Raw genomic sequence first — 16,124 nt, 5'->3', positions numbered from 1 at the left:
GCCCGTGAGCCATGGCCGCTGAGCCTGCGTGTCCGGAGCCTGTGCTCCGCAACGGGCGAGGCCACAGCGGTGAGAGGCCTGTGTACCGCAAAAAAAAAAAAAAAAAAAAAAAAAAAATCTAGAAACAATAAATGCTGGAGAGGGTGTGGAGAAAAGGGGACAATCTTGCACTGCTGGTGGGAATGTGAAATGGTTCAGCCACTATGGAGAACAGTATGGAGGTTCCTTAAAAAACTACAAATAGAATTACCATATGACCCAGCAATCCCACTACTGGGCATATACCCTGAGAAAACCAAAATTCAAAAAGAGTCATGTACCAAAATGTTCATTGCAGCTCTATTTACGATAGCCTGGAGATGGAAACAACCTAAGCGCCCATCATCGGATGAATGGATAAAGAAGATGTGGCACATATACACAATGGAATATTACTCAGCCTTAAAAAGAAATGAAATTGAGCTATTTGTAATGAGATGGATAGACCTAGAGTCTGTCATACAGAGTGAAGTAAGTCAGAAAGAAAAAGACAAATACCGTATGCTAACACATATATATGGAATTTAAGGGAAAAAAATGTCATGAAGAACCTAGTGGTAAGACAGGAATAAAGACGCAGACCTACTGGAGAACGGACTTGAGGATATGGGGAGGGGGAAGGGTGAGTTTTGACAGGGCGAGAGAGAGTCATGGACATATACACACTAACAAACGTAGTAAGGTAGATAGCTGGGGGGAAGCAGCCGCAAGGCACAGGGATATTAGCTCGGTGCTTTGTGACAGCCTGGAGGGGTGGGATGGGGAGAGTGGGAGGGAGGGAGACGCAAGAGGGAAGACATATGGGAACATATGTATATGTATAGCTGATTCACTTTGTTATAAAGCAGAAACTAACACACCATTGTAAAGCAATTATACCCCAATAAAGATGTTAAAAAAAAAAAAAAGAAGCTATAATCTAGTAGTAGAGGCAGATAAGTGATTAGACAATTATAATTCAGAGCAATTTGTGCAATGAAGAGTCAAGTTCATGATGCTCTGAGAACATAGAGTGTATTCCACAGGAGGGATGTGTCATTCCATCTAGGGGGCTGGCGAAGCCATCCAGGTGAGGCACTTTAAGCTGATGACAAAATCTAAAGGAGAGCTGTACTGAGAGAGAGAAATACTTCATGTTCCTAAGCAACATCAAGAGGCAAAAGGAAAAGCACATCATGTTTTAGAAGGCTGTAAGCTGGAGCTGCAATTCCAATGCTGACCAGTATCTCCAAGTCTGTTTCATAATCTCTCTCTTTTTTTTTTAGGTTCACTAAATTTATTTTAAAAATCATAAAACGTTTCTTACAAAAGAGTATTACATTCTGCACACTGCTCTGAATAGATGCCAGGGACATATGGACTATTGTTACTTTTCCTCCCTGTCCCCCCCACCCCCCAAATGTTACAGTGACCACAAAGCAAAGTGTTCACAATAATTACATGGGGGGATTTTTTTTTATTTTTTCAGTACACGGGCCTCTCACTGTTGTGGCCTCTCCCTTTGCGGAGCACAGGCTCCGGACGCGCAGGCTCAGCGGCCATGGGTCACGTGCCCAGCTGCTCCGCAGCATGTGGGATCTTCCCGGGCCGGGGCACGAACCCGTGTCCCCTGCATCGGCAGGCGGACTCTCAACCACTGCGCCACCAGGGAAGCCCAATGGGGGGATTTTTTTTAAACCACCAACAATGAACAAAAATTAAAGTTCACTCACTCTGCTGCTGTTTCAAAATTTCAGTGTTAGTTTCTGCACACCCTCCCCCACCCCCACCCCTGTTTGTAAGGAACTAAAACATTACATCTGGTGAACAGAAAAGATTTCACTGCATCTCAAATGCAGAACACCTATGAAGCAGAGGAATGTTGGCTTTTTAAACAGAAGCAGATAAAAAAAAATGATGCAGGACTCCTTCAGTTCTTCACTAGTCTTAGATAAACTTTCCAGAATACTGCTTCACACTATAAAAAAGAAAAAAATATCTTGCATTAGGATGCTTCAGCATCTGCATACTGCTTCACACTGTCCTGCAGCAAATATTGTGCATTCTGTATCTGGTCCTGTGTTCCTATAATGGTAATGATCTGATCTTTGGACCCTTCTAAAGGCTCATCAATTTTGATCGAAGCTCCTGACTCATGACAGATTTGTTTAATCCGCTTACCAATTTTGCCAATAATAGATCCAGCCATAGATCCAACTATATCTTTGGGAATAATTACTTGTATAGTAATAATAGGTCCACCAAGAGCACCATATGAGTCACGACCCCCTGCATAGGAATAATCACATCCAGAGCCACCCTGTGGTTCATAAGCCATCTGCCACTCTGATGGGCTCCATGTATCTATTGCAGAGCCCCAGGTTTCATCAGCACTGAAACAAACCATGCCATCATAACAGTCTCCAGGTCTTCCTCTTCTGTCATAGGCCATTAGATCTCTTCCTCTAGGTGGCGGTGGAGGAAGAGGAAGATTCTGAGCTCTGCCACCACCCCGGCCCCCTCATCCAGGAGGAGGTCCTCGACGAGGGCTCCTATCATCATAATCTCTTCTGGATGGAGGCATGTGACGCCCACCCTGACCAGGAGGCATTCTGTCAAAACCACCTCTTCCCCACATGGGAAATCCCATGGGACATCCGGCGGTCATTGAACATCATTGTAAAACCATCATAATCATAGGTTTCATCGTAAAAATTGGGATCATAAGGCTGAGCATGTCCTTTGATGGGAGACTCTGATATAAGATCAAGGATGATTTTTATGCACTCTACAACCCTATCAGGTTTTCCTCCAAGAAGAACAACTCTGTCAGTGGATTGAGGACAACATTCCTGGAAAAGCTTGATTGTTGTCTGAGTGTTCTCTCGAAGTTCTTTGATTTTAGCACCTTTGACCCCAATAATTTCTCCAGCCAGACTCTGATGAATCAACAGTCTCAACTCACAGTCAAAGTCGCTTCCTTTATAGTGTTGGTAATTTAAGCATTCCACAGCATCAGATTCGAGCAGGAACTGGCTGGTTGCAGTGGGTGATGGCAACTGCAGGCCCTCTTCCAAGGTGCGGATGATTTTCTTCAGAATTTCTCCAATTGTTTCAATATCAGCACTGATACTCAATATTTACTCGGGGCCACTGCTGTCTGGGACTCAAACACTGGCATTGTAGTCTGTACAGAGAACCTTAATATTCTTGCCTCCTTTTCCAATCACTGCCCCAGCATTCTTGCTCTGAAGCAGAATGTGTATTTCAACCATCTCATCAGTGCTTCTAGATCTTTTAAAAGCTTGTTCCTCTTCCATATCTTCAGGAGGGCATTTACCAAATTTGCCATTGGTTTCAGTGTTGGGAAAGGTTTCCTCTGGCTGTTCAGTTTCCATTTTCTTGTATTAAATAGACATACCAATCTATTATTAAATATATCCTTGCAGGGCAGAACTGAAGTGTTCTGCTGCAGTTGCCAGGCAAGGCTACCATCCCTATGCCACCGTGCTGCCTCAGCCCTGTTTCATAATCTCGTAAATGCAAATAATAATAACTGGCCTATCTCCTGAGATCCTTATGAGGATCAATTGAGATAAAGCATATGAAAGTGCATTATAAACTGTAAAGTGCCACTTGGCTGGATATTGTCCATTTTTAAAATTATTATTTGGGCATCTACCATAGACAATACTCAGTGTGGCAGGAGGCCATTGAGGGTACACTTCCTCTCCCCAAGCTTTACACATCACAGCCTTATCTAGACCATATGTATTAACAGATGGAAAACTGAGACCCAAAAAAGCTGATGGGCCCAAATGTCAGCAGTGGTTAGGGGCAAACAGAGCCGATTAGACTCCAGCTATGTTGATTTTCATCACATGCTCTAACTAATTTACTTGCTCCTTCCCAGACTGTGACCTCCAGTTTTTCTCTGTTTATAAGTTGACCCCTTACCCAATGAGACCTAGCCTTTGCTGAAGGCCAGAGGGACTGCTTTCCCCCTCTCCCTTCTCTTCACCATCACAGAAAGAGCACAGGTTTGGGTATCCAGAAGAATCAGGTAATGAAAATAGAAAAAGAGATCATGTCAACAGTCCATAATCTCATCTTTGATAAGGAGGACAAAACAATGGATTAACTGGGAACCTGATGAAGCATCCAAAAAGCAAGTGTTTTACAATTAATTCAATTTAATACATACTTCTGAAATGCTGACTCTGCTCAAGTCACTGTGCTAGATTCTCATTAAGGCACAAAGCGTGGCTTTCAGGCAATTATAATAGTGGGGATGAAGAAATGAGAAAAGTGGGCAGGGGGAGCAATGCTACTGGAGTCTAGTGAAGACAAGGGGTGACATTTTAGTTTACATCCTACAATGCACAGGACAGCCCAACATGACAAAGACCAGTCTGGCTCAAAATATCAGTAAGTGCCAAAGTTAAGAAACCTTAGTTAAAACACTTAGACATATTATAATGTATACACTGTATGTATAAGGTAGTAATAAACTCTACCTATATGTGATATATGTGTGTAAAGTATCACAAATTCCAAAAGAATCTGTACTCATGAAAAATTTCAGTACATTAATGAAGAAAAATTATGTCTGCTGGGTAATAAAGCAATAGAACACATATTCAGAGGATTTACAAACTTAGAGCTATAGATTACAATAATTAATAAATTAAAATTGACAAAAAATGTATAGCAAGTAACCTCCTAATACAGCTGTAAATGGATTTAAAATATAAGCAAAATGAAAATCTATAAAACTGTTGTAAAGGAACAGCTGAAGGGGGATGTAAAAAGGTATTCTATGCAAATGGAAATCAAAAGAAAGCTAGAGTAGCAATACTCATAAGAGAAAAAATAGACTTTAAAATAAAGACTGTTACAAGAGACAAAGAAGACACTATGTAATGATCAAGGGATCAACCCAAGAAGAAGATATAACAATTGTAAATATATATGAACCCAACATGGGAGCACCTCGATGTATAAGGCAAATGTTAACAGACATAAAAGGAGAAATTGACAATAACACAATAATAGTGGGGGACTTAATTGCCCCATTTATGTCAATGGACAGATCAACCAGACAGAAACCCATAATGAAACACAGGCCTTAAATGACACATTAATGACAGATTAACTTAATTGATATTTATAGAGCATTCTATCCAAAAGCATCAGAATACACATTCTTTTCCAGTGCACATGGAACATTCTCCAGAACATCACATGCTGGGCCACAAAGCAAGCCTCAGTAAATTTAAGAAAATTGAAATCATATCAAGCATCTTTTCCTACCACAATGCTATGAGATTAGAAATCAACTAGAAAAACACAAACACGTGGTGGTTAAACAATATGCTACTAAACAACAATGGATCACTGAAGAAATCAAAGAGGAAACCAAAAAATACCTAGAGACAAATGAAAATGAAAACATGATGATCCAAACCCTGTGAGACTCAGCAAAAGCAATTCTAAGAGGGAGGTTTATAGTGATACAAGCTTACCTCAGGAAATGAGAAAAATCTCAAATAAACAACCTAACCTTACACCTAAAGCAACTATAGAAAGAACAAACAAAGCCCAAAGTTAGTAGAAGGAAAGAAATTATTAAGATCAGAGCAGAAATAAATGAAATAGAAAGGAAGAAAACAATAGCAAAGATCAATGAAACTAAAAGCTTCTTTGAAAAGATAAACAAAATTGATAACCCTTTAGCCAGACTCATCAAGACAAAAAAGGGAGAGGGCCCGAATCAATAAAATTAGAAATGAAAAAGGAGACGTTACAACTGACACCACAGAAATACAAAGGATCATGAGAGACAAGCAACTATATGCTGATAAAATGGACAACCTAGGGGCTTCCCTGGTGGCGCAGTGGTTGATAGTCTGCCTGCCAATGCAGGGGATGCGGGTTTGTGCCCCGGTCCGGGAGGATCCCACATGCCGCGGAGCGGCTGGGCCCGTGAGCCATGGCAGCTGAGCCTGCGCGTCCGGAGCCTGTGCTCCGCAACGGGAGAGGCCACAGCAGTGAGAGGCCCGAGTACCGAAAAAAAAAAAGGACAACCTAGAAGAAATGGACAAATTCTTAGAAAGGTACAATTTCCCAAGGCTGAACCAGGAAGAAATAGAGAATATGAACAGATCAATCACAAGTACTGAAATTGAATCTGTGATTTAAAAACTCTCAACAAATAGAAGTCCAGGATCACAGGTGAATGACGTCACAGGTGAATTCTACCAAACATTTAAAGAAGAGTTAACACCTATCCTCAAACTACTCCAAATAATTGCAGAGGAAGGAACACTTCTTTTTAAAATTTTTCTATAAATATATAACTATATTTATTTTGAACATTAAATAGTTTTTAAATTACAAGAAGTTTATTGAATCACACTATGCATCAATATACAGTAAAAATCTTACAATTTAAAAATGTACACGATTTAAACTGAAAGTTCATTAACTATTATATTGCCGTGAACCTCTTACAAATGTGTTAAAGCACAACAGGGAAACCTCGGAGGTGGGATGGCCCCACGTGTCCTCATTTGTGGCTGGAATGAAGCAGTGGGTACTCACAGCAGGCCGCTGTTACCGTCTATCTACACCCGTGCCAACTTGAACTTAACCATGTTCCAGCCCTTCAAATAACAGGTTGTTGGCGATTCAATACTGTCCACACATCTTTTAAGAATTAATTTACATACTAAAGAGTGTCTTACTTTTTGATAGCCTAAGCTTGGGCCAACCCCGTTACTAAGGAACGTTGTTTTTGAGACTTACACCTGAAGTAACTGTGTACATCCATTCTTATTTTAAGGCTACTTCTCCTAAGGCTAATATTTTGAAGACCCTCGTAACTGAAGCCCGGCATCTCCAGCCTCACACTTGGTTCGCTTCTGGAATTTTCAGATGATGGGCTGAGTAGAGTAAAACCAGGACCTGCCTCCCTTGCACCTGGGCCCTCAGGACAAACGTACAGAAAGTCATTAACCCCACGAACACCCTGTGGAAAGTGTTAATAAAAGAAGGAGGCTTTGAAAGGGGATTCAGGGCAGCAAGACATACCAAGACCTTTCTTAGATAAACCCATTTTCATAGAAACAATCGCCTGTACACTCAAAAATAGAACAGATACTCTCTTCTCCATTCAGCTGAACTCATTCTATGAGGCCACAATCACCCTGATACCAAAATGAGTAAAAGATACCACACAGAAAAGAAAATTATAGACCAATATCATTGATTAACATAGATGCAAAAATCCTCAACAAAATACTAGCAAACCGAATCCAACAATACATTCAAAGGATCATACACCATGATAAAGTGGGATTTATCCCAGGGGTGCAAGGAATTTTTGATATCTGCAAATCAGTGTGATACACCACATTAACAAATTGAAGAAAAAAAATCATACGATCAACAGACGCAGAAAAAGCTTTCGATAAAATTCCACATCCATTTATGATAAAAATGCTCCAGAAAGTGGGCATAGAGCGAACCTCAACATAATAAAGGCCTTATATGACAAACCCACAGCTAGTAACATCATACTCAACAGTGAAAAGCTGAAAGCATTTCCTCTAAGATCAGGAACAACACAAGGATGCCCACTCTTGCCACTTTTATTTAACATAGTTTTAGAAGTCCTAGCCATGGCAATCAGAGAAGAAAAAGAAATAAAAGGAATCCAAATTGGAAAGGAAGTAAAACAGTCACTGTTTGCAGATGACATGATACTATACATAGAAAATCCTAAAGACACTACCAGAAAACTATTAGAGCTCATCAATGAATTTGGTAAAGTTGCAGGATACAAAATTAATACACAGAAATCTCTTGCATTCCTATACACTAACAACAAAACCTCAGGAACAGCAATTAAGGAAACACTCCCATTTACCATCACATCAAAAAGAATAAAATACCTAGGAATAAACCTACCTAAGGAGGCAAAGACTTGTACTCCAAAAACTGTAAGACACTGATGAAAAAAATCAAAGATGATACAAACAGATAGAAAGATATACCATGTTCTTGGATTGGAAGAATCAATATTGTCAAAATGACTATAATACCCAAGGCAATCTACAGATTCAATGAAATCCCTATCAAATTACAATGGCATTTTTTGTAGAACTAGAACAAAATAATATTTTTTAAATAAATTTATCTATTTATTTTTGGCTGTGTTGTGTCTTTTTTGCGGTGTGCAGGCTTCTCACTGCGGTGGCCTCTCCTGCCGCACAGCATGGGCCCTAGGCGTGCGAACCTCAGCAGTTGTGGCGCACAGGCTTAGCTGCTCCATGGCATGTGGGATCCCCCTGGACCAGGGCTCGAACCCACATCCCCTGCACTGGCAGGCGGACCCTCAACCACTGCGCCACCAGGGAAGCCCAGAACAAAAGGATTTAAAAATTTGTATGGAAACACAAAAGACCCAAATAGATAAAGCAATCTTGAGAAAGAAAAACAGAACTGGAGGAATCAGACTCCCTGACTTCAGACTACTACAAAGCTACAGTAATGGTACTGTTACCAAAACAGAAATATAGATCAATGGAACAGGATAGAAAGCCCAGAAACAAACCCATGCACCTATGGTCACCTTATCTTTGATAAAGGGGGCAAGAATATACAATGGAGAAAAGACAGCCTCTTCAATAAGTGATGCTGGGAAAACTGGACAGCTACATGTAAAAGAATGAAATTAGAACATTCTCTAACATCACACACAAAGATAAAGTCAAAATGGATTAAAGACCTAAATGTAAGACTATAAAACTATAAAACTCTTAGAGAAAAACATAGGCATAAATTACAGCAATATCTTTTTGGATACATCTCCTAGAGTAACAGAAATAAAGACAAAAATAAACATATGGGACCTAATTAAACTTAAAAGCTTTTGCACAGAAAAGAAAACCATAAACAAAATGAAAAGATAACCTACAGAATGGGAGAAAATATTTGCAATTGATGTGACCAACAAGAGATTAACCTCCAAAATATACAAGTATTTCAATATTAAAAAAACAACCCAATCAAAAAATAGGCAGAAGATCTAAATAGACATTTCTCCAAAGAAGACATATAGATGGCCAAAAGACACATGAAAAGATGCTCAACTTTGCTAATAATTAGAGAAATGTAAATCAAAACTACAATGTGGTATCACCTCACACTGGTCAGAATGGCCATCATCAACAAGTCTACAAATAATAAATGCTGGAGAAGGTTTTGAGAAAAGGAGCCCTCCTACTCTGCTGGTAGGAATATAAACTGGTACAGCCACTATGGAGAATAGTATGGAGGTTCCTTAAAATACTAAAAATAGAGCTATGTGTAATCCTGCAATCCCAATCCTGGGTATATATCTGGAGAAATCCATGATTTGAAATGATACAAGCACCCAGCGTTCATTGCAGCACTATTTTCAATAGGCAAGACACTGAAGCAGTGTAAATGTCCATGGACAGACGAAAGGATAAAGAAGATGTTGTATATATATACAATGGAATATTACCCAGCCATAAAAAAGAATGAAATAATGCCTTTTGCAGCTACATGGATGAACCCAGAAATTATCACACTAAGTGAAGTAAGCCAGATGGATAAAGACAAATATCATATGATATCATTTATATGTGGGATCTAAAAGATGATACAAATGAACTTATGTACAAAATAGAAATAGACCCACAGACACAGAAAACAAACTTATGGTTATCAAAGGGGAAAGTGAGAAGGGATAAATTAAGAGTTTTAGATTAACATATACACACTACTATATATAAAACAGATAACCAACATGGACCTACTGTATAGCACAGGGAGCTATAGTCAAATTTTTGTAATAACCTATAAAAGAAAAGAATCTGAAAAAGAATAGATATACATGTGTGTATAACTGGATCACTTTGCTGTACACCTGAAACTAACACACATTGTAAATCAACTATACATCAATTAAAAAAAAACAGCTGCAGGATGTATTGGAACTGGTAATGAAAATAAACAGATCATATCAACAGTCTGTAACCTGCTCTTTGATAAGGAGGGCAAAACAATGGAGTTTATTGATATTATAGACCTGCTGATAAATATTTAACTGCACTGTTTATCTTTGTGTAGCCAGGAGCCACTGCTGTGCCTGGCAGATAGTCAGGGCTCAATAAATATCTGTTGGCTAGATAAATGGGTGTCAGAGGGCTGTGTAGAACTCATCTAATGATCAGTTTTCGTATTCTCTGAAATTTTCATTCTCTTTTACTAAAGAACAGCAATTAAATCATCAAGTTTGAGATGAAGTCACTGGTAACATTCCTGAACCTCTTTGCCAGTCCTGTGAGCTCCTTGGAGCAAGGTCATGTATGATTCATCTATGTATTCTCAGGCTTAGCAAGTGCCTGGCACATCTGGGACTTGATTCATATTTGTTGAACTTTTCTTTTTTTGTTTTTACCCCACTGTTTTCACTCCCCATCTGCCTAAACCGATCCCCTCAGTCTTTCATTTTCAGGAGAGACATTCACCTCTTCTTTGCTGACTGTCAAGGTAATCCAGCAGGAGCTGATGGGTGCTTTCATTTTCTACTGTCTTCACCCTTTACTCTCCTTGACTCTCTTCTTCTCTGTCACCTTCTTCTCTGTCACCCTGTTCCCTAGTTTCAGGGGAATAGGTGTCTTTCTTCTTTTTATCATTTTGATGCTCTCAGTTGAACTGATGCTTCTCTCCCCTGAGACTGGACACTGTAGTGCAGTGAAAGAAGAAAGGGGTGCTGGAGACCTTGTTTTATTATTGGATGTGATACCTTGTATGGGTTACTTAATTTTTCTGGGAGTCAGTTTCTTTCTGTCAAATAAGAATGATAATAATAATAAACCTGAGCTAATATTTCAAAGGATCAATTGAGACAATGCATATTAAAGCATTTTATAAACTCTGGACTACTTTTACAATTATTTGTAAATACTTTAAAGAGACATGTTTTTACTCTACAAAATTTTTAATTATGTAAAACTTAGAGTTTATCAGTAGAGATAAGTTTCCTTCTAAATTTGTCTCGCTGATATAAAATTTTGTCACTGGAAAATTTGAAGTACAGACAGTCACATCATTGGCCAAGAAGCCATTCATTTGAGGGGAGCTCACTAACCAGGGCTGTTTATTTATATGAGGATGTTTCAGAGGCCAAAAATCAGACATGACTCATCCATCTCACTGAACCCAAGAGAAACAGAGCTTATAAAATTAAAAACCCACATGTAGACAGTGGTTAAAATAGCCAAAACTGTGCACAGTGTCCTTAAATTAAGTGTTTATACCCATCTGAGGAGCCTACAGAGATCCATATTTATAAGCCGTAACCTGTGAAGATGTAAAGAACCTCATGCTTAGTCAGAAGGAGGGTGTTCAGAAGAAATGGCAGTGAATCAGCAATCTTAGTACACCTTCTGCCTCTTTGTCTGAATTTGTAGTACATAACAGAGAATCAGTCTAAGTAAATACAATGTCTGTGTTGACTTTCAGTGATGCAACCTTATAGCCAGAAAAGAAAGATCCCCAGGGAGACTGAAGGAGGAAGACTTCCTCTTTAGCTGTGCAAGCTTTCCTCGAGCCCACGGAACCCTGGGAAATGCTAGGTTCCAATGGTGCCATCTAATAGCAGAGGTTACTGATTTTATTGTCCCTCCTTCCCAAAGTGCTTTGCATTCCTTTTTCTTCATTGGCTCATTTTCATGTCTTCAAATGCGCCCAGGTATTTCTCATCTTGAAAAAAATCCTCATTTAACCCTGCTGCCTCTTCCAGCTATTATCTTAACTCTTTGTTATTAACAAGATTCTCAAATGAATGACCTACATCTACCATTACCCTTTGCTCCACACCATTTGCCTTTTCACTCCTTGGGATCTGGGTTCATTCCTTACTACACCACTAAAACTACATCCCTTCATCATCCTGGCCAGTCAGTCCCCTTCTTCAGTCCTCAATCTGGTGACCTCAGCAGCATTGTCCACTATTGATCACTTACAGAAAAGATAATTCTCTTTTCCCTGGTTTATCTGGGGCTCCATTATAGGGATTCTGCCTCTGAAGTCAAGTAGACCTAGGTTAAAAATTCTAGCTGGGAAAAAGAACAGTGTGGATTAAATGAGCAGATGTCTATAAAATGCTTAGCAGAACACACAGCATATTGTAAATGATCATAAAATGTCAGCTATTGTTATTATAATTATTAGAGTTTATTTTCAAATCTTTCAGTGCCTCCTCCATGTGGGAGATTCTAAACCTATGAAGCCTCCGACTGTGATCTCTCCCCTGAGCACTGGCTTATTTCTATAAAACCGCACTACAATTGTCATCACCTTAAATTTGACACATCTAAAATTGAGTTTTTCTTAATTTGTCCCATAAGTCTTTTGGATTTTCCTATCTATGTGGGCCATGCTGCTTCCTTTTCCATTGTTCTCACCAAATCAGTGTCCAAGTCCTGCTGGTGACTCCTTCAGGATGCCTCTTACATTCGCCCTTCTCTTCAATCCCTACTTGCATGTCTCTTAACCATATGTTTCTTTCCATTCGAATCTAGTATACATAACGTCTTTCAAATGTGACAATTAGTGATTGACAGTTGTTTTTAAATAAAGAATCCTATTTTGAGAATAAAACAGAATGTGGAGAAGCCTAGCAAACATTTTTGGGAAACCTGGATAGTCTAGAACCTCCTCCTTCTTTACCCTGAAGGTTGGGTAAAGATTGTGGCTCTTTACCCAACCCACAGGCCAAGGGCCCAGGAGCACAGGAGCCGCCCCAAAGTGCTTTTCCTACTCACTCCAAACGCATTCCAGTCAAAGAGCATTCATTCATTCCAGTCAAAATTCAGTGTTCTCTTCGAAGTTCCATTGCACAGTCAGAGGTTATCTATGTGAGTGATAAGATAGACTCAGGATCATGAGTCAGCAGACTCGGGTTGCAGTGGAGGGTCTGCTGGGCCGAGAGACCTGGGCCTAGCTTTCCTATCTCCAAAAGGAAGGATTAGGACATGATCAACCTTTATGCTTATTCCATATGTAAAATGCTATTATTCTTCTAAGGTCTATAGCTGATTGTGATATTCTTGATTTTATCGTTAAATTATATCATGTAAAACCCAGAATAATCAGAGAGATGCAAATATCATTTGGGTATGACTGGAGTTCCAGTCACCTCGAGGAAATCTGGGATAACTTTAATATTTTGTCACCTATTATAAAGAGAAATCTATATGAATTAAACATATACATATATTTATATATATATGAAAGTCATATATACTTATGACTTTCAACTTATTATAGCTGAAGTTTATTTCTCTTCAAACAGAACATTTGAATGTACCAATGTACATTTATACACTGCAACAATCTCACGGTGACTTTAAAAGACACTGCATTCCATCTTGCTTTGGAAACAAACTGTATGGTTATTACATCCACAGCCTGAAATGTCTCATCAACAGGTTATTGTTGGTGATGGGGAATTCCAGGCTGGCAGGTGGGAGAGAACAGACTGGGAACTCTTTCATCATGGCCCCCAGGTTGCCATGATGGCTGTGGCTTGAAAGAATTCTTTGTTCTTTGTCCAGGCTTAGCAAGCACTTGGGGACTTTTGGTGACAGCTGGTAGGAGATCAGAGCCATGGGATTCTAGCTCTGGACAGCACCTTAGGAGGAGGTTAGGCAGGGAGGTTAGGAACATGGGCTCTAGCAGAGGACAGTGTGGGTGTGGGTGTGAGATTGAACCAGTTATCTTTTCTATGTATAATAAAAAAGGAATAATAATCCATACCTTACATGGGTGTTGTAAGGAGTTGACAACAAAGTGCTTAGCATAGTAAGTACTGGACACACTGAAGTCGCTATGAATATCAGACAACACCTCATTTTAAAGAGGAGAAATAGAGGTTCAAAGTCCCAAGTTGGGTCAGTGGCAATTCCAGTGTTGAAAGGGTACCACTGCTGGCTCCTTCTAGCTCCTCCTAGACCTTTGGTATTACCTGCCCTACCACAATAGCTCATCAGATCAGAAATGGGAGAAGATGACAAGGTGATGGCTGAGCAGATACAAGTTCGCTTTCTTTAATCCCTCCCCTAATCACTCCTTTCTAAATGTCTCTTCTTATATCTATGTTTCCCTTTCTATTCTGTTACCACCCTCAGTATTTACAGTCAAGATTTTGTCAAAGGATGTGTTATCTTCACTTAGTCATGGCAATTTTTGAATGCTCACAGTTTGATAAACAGGTTAAAAAATTTTTCTTTTGCTTTTTTAAGAAAACAATTATAATTGCATGAAAGGGCATAATACCTTTGACTGCACTGTCTCCTTGCCTCTATCACAAACATTGATATTACCAAAAGAGTAAGCTGTGTGCTGCACTGGGGCACAAGTGCTACATGAATTGTATGGGCAGCAGAGTCTGACAAGGTTATCCCTCAGATGAAGCTGATGTCATCTTGCACGGTGTCCAGGCTTCCTGCTCTGCGCCTTGCCTATCACTCCTGGGTCAACATTTACCGATTCCCCTTTGGTTTACTTTTTGGTTATAAACAATAAAAGTAAAGTAAATAATCAATAAGGCTTAATATAAAAGATAATAATTAAAAATACCTCAGGTTGTTTCTAATCCCTAATCTGTTGTACATGTTTTTTGATTTCCACTCTTAAATATAGTAACTGCCTTTTATTGAGTGCTTACTGTGTGTCTGGCACATTAGTTGCCCAGTGTCACCTGATCAGTAAGAAGCATGGCCAGATTTAAACCAACTTAGCCTAAGTCTAAAGCCTGAGTTCCTGGGCTTTCCTTTCATTTGCCTTTAAAATCAGATGCCCATTCATTATTGAAGCTGTTCCTAATTTTTAAAAATCAGAAACAATCCAGATGTTCATTAATTTGGGATTGGTTAAATAAGTTAGGACAGATCTATATATTAGGATAATATATACATACATAAAATAAAGATGAAAATTAAAATTCATTGACATGGTAACATGAGAGATTATTGAGTGAAAAAATGTACAAATCAGCACATCCAGCACATTACAAGATCCCACTTTTGTGGACATCACTGTCTCCCTCCCATATTTACAATAAATCTCTACCCAGAGAAAAAGTCTGGATGGACATCCAACAACATGTTTAACAATGTGATTACTCTGTGTTATGAGCTGAATGTTTGTGTCTCCCCGTAATTCATCCCAAACCCCAACGTGATGGTGTGATGGTATTTGGATGGGACCAGTGAGAGGTAATTAGGGTTTGATGAGGTCATGAGGGTGGGGCTGATGGGATTAGTGCTCTCATAAAAAGAGACACCAGGGCGTTTTCTCTCCGTCTAAATGCGCACATGAGCACACAGCGAGATGGCAGCGCTGTTTGAATGTCCCTCTCCCTCATCTAACCCTGAAGTATACAAAAGCAAGGGGACTATTGATCCGTCTTTATAGCTCCAGTCACTACAACAGTTTTTAACACTCTGTATGAGCTCAATGACCACTTTTCCAATGAAGAAAAAAGAATTAAAAATAATGTCACACATGCATATGCCTGAGCCACCTCTGCCTATTCTGATGTGGTTGAATTTAGTCCCCAGTAAGGGGAGGAGTGGAGGTGAGAGTTGGGATGTTTCTCTTGCTGTCCAAGGAGAGAAGTAATTATGCTCCCTGAGAAGCCACAGAACGAGGAAACAAGGAACAATTTAATTTAAACTCATGAGATTTCCAATACATCTTCATGCTTAACCTTGGTCATTATCTGCTTCTACTAAGGGGGCTTCCAGCGTGGCCTCGCCCACGACTTCCCTCAGCCGCAGGAAGCCCAGCAACAGCCTCAGCATCATTCAAACACAAGAGTTGAAACCGGTGTCTTTTTACTACTTTGTTTTACCATGGATAGAAAATAATAAAACTATTCAAAACACTGGCACTCTGTCTAGGTGCTATCGCCACACTAATTAGTCACAGCAAAATGACATCAAGCAGACTGTTGTCTTCTCTACTTCAAGCCAGTTAGGCCTAAGAGTTACCATTGGTATTAC

General features: G+C 39.5%; 1 protein-coding gene and 1 pseudogene across 1 annotated transcript in view; both read right to left on the bottom strand.

The window, feature by feature from the left end:
- Positions 1-16,124, bottom strand: part of MMP20 (matrix metallopeptidase 20) — a 58,822-nt gene that overhangs the window by 24,581 nt on the left and 18,117 nt on the right. The gene's annotated exons all lie outside the window — the stretch shown is intronic.
- Positions 2,024-3,416, bottom strand: LOC116757639 (annotated as a pseudogene).

This window comes from Phocoena sinus, chromosome 8 (genome assembly GCF_008692025.1).
Source record: "Phocoena sinus isolate mPhoSin1 chromosome 8, mPhoSin1.pri, whole genome shotgun sequence".
Classification (NCBI taxonomy): Eukaryota; Metazoa; Chordata; class Mammalia; order Artiodactyla; family Phocoenidae; genus Phocoena; species Phocoena sinus.
Note: the sequence above shows the minus strand (reverse complement) of the source record. Positions and strands in the feature narration are given on the sequence as shown.